Below are 5,466 nucleotides of genomic sequence, written 5' to 3' on the forward strand. Positions count from 1 at the left end.
GGGGGGGGGGGGTATTTTCCCCGAATAACTCCAGTGTTAACACCAGGGACTTGTCTCCTGTCTAAGAGTTGCTCACTTTTATTGAAAATAGAAGCATTTATTACATATAATTTGATTGGAAATATAGTCTGAATGGAATGCGTCTACAAAACTTGTTAGCTTGTCTAGTATTTCACTCGTATTACTACATTTTGGCGGAATATTTTTGAATTTACCGCACATTATGCGTGTGTGTAGATTCCTCTGTAAAATAGGGCGCTTTGTGAGGTCCTTTTAGTGCTGGTGCCGTAGGTAAATATATCATTTACACTGTAACGTGGTTGGCGATGGGACGAGCACCCCAGCTGTAGAAACTGAGCCTAAAATGACACATTCAAGCACCAGATAACGAATTAAGAACTCGGATCATGGCGACCCGTCTAACCCATGCCAGTATTTAAAGACAGACATGAAATTATGTGCGTATTTGCTAGTCAAATAACATCTGGGCTGGCTGTTTACTTAGCTCTTTCGTGTTGTTTGAGCATCCCAGTGAACAAAGGCATTGCGACGGTGGTGGTAACCTCTATTAATGTTTTGAGCTTGTGACGGCGATTTGGCTTCTATTTCCAGCAGCTCTAACGACCATACAATGTTTCCCTTATTGGATCTTATGTCGCAATGATGCGTGCTAGGGAGGCATTTCGTTCCACAACATTGGCAAATGCATGAAGGTTGTCACATAACTTCTCTCGTCTAAATCCATAAACTCGGGGGCAGAAAACGGAAGGGCCGTTCCGGGCGGCAATCTCGTTCTTCCTCCGCTTCATACCCTAAAAATTTGTGGCTTGACGACGGATCTCGAGTCGAGTGCATAATCAAATCTCTTTTGATGTCTCCTTCTTCTGACTTCAAATTCCTACTGTCTTAACCGGTGGGTGGATGCGTACACTGGATAATGTAGCTGTAGAGTCTACCACTGTTTGGAACAAAAATACGAAATGGTCACATCTGGAGGGTCTGCCAGAACATAGATGGGATGCTTAACAACAGCAACAACAATTAAAGCTGATGACATTTTTCTTGTAATGAACAGTTTCTTGTCAAGTTGGTCGTGGAATCACCGTGGCCGCCCTCCCTCCTTCGATCAGTGCGATCCGATCTTGAACTTTGTCCTTCAAAGCCTTGAAGCTTTTGTTATTTTCTGGGTCAGCTATTATCTAATGACGTCAGGCTGTGGTTAGCAGACATTTGGTTGGTATTTCTTGTGGGTAGGAACGACCACGTAGACGAATCTTCATTGGTTCGTGTTCTGAAGAAAGCTCTCTCTTTGAGGGATTCACCCTTTCCCCCAACCCCCTTCGTCAATAATCAAGACTAGCCACGTACCAAGCAAATGCACTTGTTATTCTTGCTGTCTTCCCTACTTGAGCTGGGCGGCTTGTATAGTAGTAGTAGTAGTGAGGCATTGAAGACGAGCAATGTCTTCACTGCTATGCTACGCTTTCGCAATATATCCCTTCATTGCAAGCTAAAAAGGGTTAGGGTGCCTCTTTACGCGACCACACGTTCTTCAGAGCCCGTTAAATCTAGTCGATCGGTCCTATGATCGGAGGACTTCCACCTGAGTGCAGGATGTGGTATGAGGACGATGTTGTTACTATTTCTAACAAACAGAATTACATAGTCTCCTCCTTGAGTGCATGACAACGGACCGAGAGAGGATTTCAGCTGGCTCCACTGACGGTGGAAAGCTCTGAAACACCTGATATTGGATAGCTTCTTTCTCACACCCCCAACAGGAATCGGTTTGCCAACTCATCACCCTAAAAGGGTTTAATTAATAGTTTTTTAAAATTCTCCCTTTTACACGATTTCAATTTACACGGAAGCAATCTCCTCGTAACCAGTTTTATTTAAAACAATGAGCTCGACAATATATTTTTGGCATCTTTCAAAATTGACATGCTACTATGTATAATATTTCATCTCCGATTCGCTCTAGTAACGTTTATTGTATTTACATTTTATTGAACGAACGGTAACCTGGCCATCGTCCGTGGCCTAGTGGTTAGAAATAAAGTTTGCTAGTGTTCGAATCCAGTTGGAACTTGGTACACATCTTGGAATGGGGGAAAACCGATTGAAATGTAAAGCAGATGTTAAAATACTGGAACCATTTTTCATCTGTAACGGTCGAGAAGCTGGTCAAATTTTGTAACCTATGTATTTTTGTCTAACTAGCCAACGGGTTATATATATGTGTGTGTGTATGTATGTATACACACAATTTGGCAACTATAAGTAACAAGGGAGCGGCTAATTTTTCGTAGAAGTTGATTGCTTGCGAGAAACCACTTGTCTTGCTAATGTGAAAGTAAGGGAGCCCCCCCTCCCTCTCTCTCTCTCTCTCTCTCTCTATATATATATATATATATATATATATATATATCCACTATGCTCAGCTTTTCTTTTTCTCTCCCATTTTCTCCCCCCTTTTTTGACTGCTGATGTTGTCATGAAGAAATAAATATTATTCTAGCAGCAGCCTTGAACTTTCCACGTTTCATAAATCTTCTTTTATTTCGATTTTGACACGATGTTGTTCATAAACATTTCGATTTGGTTCCATCGTTGTGTAATGGTGTGTATCACTTCGACACACACCAACCAACTGAATAACAATTATAATTCTAGTTGCCCCGGATACGTTCTGAATGTGACCTGTAGCTAAAGACATTCTGACCGTGACGATTCCACCTTTATTTCAGATGAGATGGTCACTACTGCATTTAGGACTTTATTATTATTTAATGTATCCTTTTTTTTTTTTTTTTTTTACGACTGCAATGTGATTTGAGGGAGGTTTGGTTGCATTTTCTAGCACGTGGAGCGCATAAGTCGCCTTCGCTGTTGTTGATGTATTTATACATCCGATAAATTATGAATACGTTTCTGTTTATGATTGCAGTAAGTGTCCGTCACCATTGTTTAGCTTCAGCTCCGTCCTTATCCGGTCTTTTTAGCATCTGTGAAAGGACGACACAGCTGATGCATTCCCTTATATATCTGACGGTGGATAGGGTGTGAAGGACATTGGAGAGTTGGCTGCTATGTCTAACTTTATCGGCGGCAGTGACGTGTGGTTATTGTGCTGTGAGCAACTGTGTTTGTTGTTAACTGGAAGTTCTGCTGTTGTTTGTGTCTTGTTTATTATCGGTAGGATAATAAAATGGCAATGAAACCAGAGTCGCTCTCATTGATTAGAAAGGCAAGACGGCGGCGGGGGGGGGGGTAATAGTGATACTTGTTGCTGTTGAATAACTCTGATAGAACAAGCATAAACGTTGAAAGGCTTTTTGCTGTGACACACCATACACACTCAGGATCACATCGAATATGGTTCAGAAGAGATTTGGCTACTGTTCCTAGCATATCATGCGACCGGTTAAAGCCTTTGTGGATGGTATAGCAATAGTAGTTCTTTTGTGATCAGTGGGGATGTGGTTATTGTTACCCAGCCCCAAGTCGGTTCTGACCGAGTGGGTCACTGGTGAAAGACGTTCCATCCATGAATATCTCGTCTTATTTCAAACAGACTATCCAGGATTATATTATTCCAAGATTTCCTTCCTTTAAGATTACAGGGAGAGATTTGGCTTTTATTTCTAGCAAGTCGAGTTACCTTGCATTGCTTAACCCACAAAGCTGATCTCAGACTAAACAGTCGGGGTCCAGTTTCAGACCTATAACGAAAAGCATTCCAGGTGCCCAAGATGATGAGGTGTGATTTGGCTGCTCTTTCTCACTGCATGAGAGACCATGGAGAGAGGTACTCTCGCATTGTTTCAGTGTCTATCAGAAATTACTGAAAGGATATCTTTTTATTTAAATGTGGGCAAGAGAGAAAAAGGGGTGCAGGTGGTATTATGCTATTTGTTTTGTTGTTTTATTTTAGTGCCCAAGATCTTTGCAGCCCCTCTTTGTCAAGTGAGGTTGATGTAGATGATGTTTGATGTTGAATTTCTGTGAAAAATGTGGGCAAGGAGAGAATCAAGGGTTCTCGCTTCAAAACCTTGTAACACAGTAAACACAGCAGCAGACCATGCTTGTTAAGAAGGGAATTGCCTTTTGTTTCTGTCCCCTGATTTTTCTGAGATGGTGTAGATTGGGAGGGTTCGGCTTCGGGTGGAATATTTCTTATATAGTCCAGTGGAGGGGGGGGGGGTGAAATGTAGTCCCACTCATTCACTTACCGTCCTTACCATTCCTCTGGTTTTACTAACCAATGATGGAATTGTTTTTCACCTTTAGGATTGAGGCTGTCAGGAATTCTATGACTCAAGGCCAGAGCTTTAACCCGGTTTCTCCTGCAGCACATCACACACACATTTACCTTTCTTTATTAAATTCCTGTATCTGCATTTGAAATATATAACAGTATCTGTTAGGCCTCTTTGACAGGAAGACTGACCACAGTGAAGAGATGGCCAGTGGCCAAGTGGATGAGTTTAGTCAACACTCCCTTGTGGCAGTTTTTCTTCCTTTGTTTCTGCATAAAGGCTTTTGAGAAAGGCATGAACATCACTGAATTTCAATTCTTTTTCATCTGTATATCTGCAGTTCTGGTGCTTATAGAGAAATCCTAAATCAATAATTAAATTTGTTTATATTCACTGCCTTCCTTTTCAATATTGTTTTCCAAGCTGTTGTCACTTAAAATACATGATTGGGCTACAAGCAATTAGTGAAAAGAAACAATTTCCCCTCCCCAGCCCCACACTAATATATCTGTTGCTTTGTTAGTGTTACATGTCCCTAGTTGTGTCACCATTTCATTAGCCTTACCTAGAAAGGTAAGGTAGGCATGGTTATACAATCAGTATTTTGTCACTTCCATTCTCTTCTCATGCAGTAGCTTGACTTGCTAGAATTAGCAACCAAATCTCCTTCAGATCTTATCCTACTATCTTAAAAACAAAAGTATATACATCAAGTAATGTCCTATCATTGAGAGGCAGTAGGGATGGTCATAACTGGAATGCCTTTGATCGTAGGTCTACTCAATCAGAGCTGACCAGAATAAATGGCAACACCAAATTTGAAATTCCTACCTCCACTTTCAAACTTCATCTAGTTTTAATTAACACTTAAGTTAGTGAGAAATCTTTGGATATCAGACTCGATGTTTTTAAGCATGGCATGAAAGCTATTAGATAAACCCAAGCGCTAGAGATGGAACCTGTTAACAACTCAAACGAGCAAGTGCTCTTTCATTTCAGACGTATATGGGTGCTGCTTCCCTTTGTTTGGAACGGGGTGCAATGGTGAACTTTCGTGCCTACCCCAATGGTATGCTAGAACTTTTAGTAGAAACATTGTGCTGTGAAGACCCAATAATGGCAACTGAGATACAAGAGTAGTTTGTGTTTGGACATAGACCATACTTATTTACCCCCCCCCCCCCTCCTCTCTTGGCAAGTATCT

The 5,466-nt window shown here is 41.2% G+C and overlaps 1 protein-coding gene across 1 annotated transcript in view; it reads left to right on the forward strand.

Annotated features, from left to right (window-relative positions):
* The window catches only part of LOC106869008 (protein DEK), a 19,126-nt gene that overhangs the window by 2,461 nt on the left and 11,199 nt on the right, over window positions 1-5,466 (forward strand). The window lies entirely within an intron of this gene.

Source organism: Octopus bimaculoides, chromosome 23 (genome assembly GCF_001194135.2).
Source record: "Octopus bimaculoides isolate UCB-OBI-ISO-001 chromosome 23, ASM119413v2, whole genome shotgun sequence".
NCBI classification, from domain to species: domain Eukaryota; kingdom Metazoa; phylum Mollusca; class Cephalopoda; order Octopoda; family Octopodidae; genus Octopus; species Octopus bimaculoides.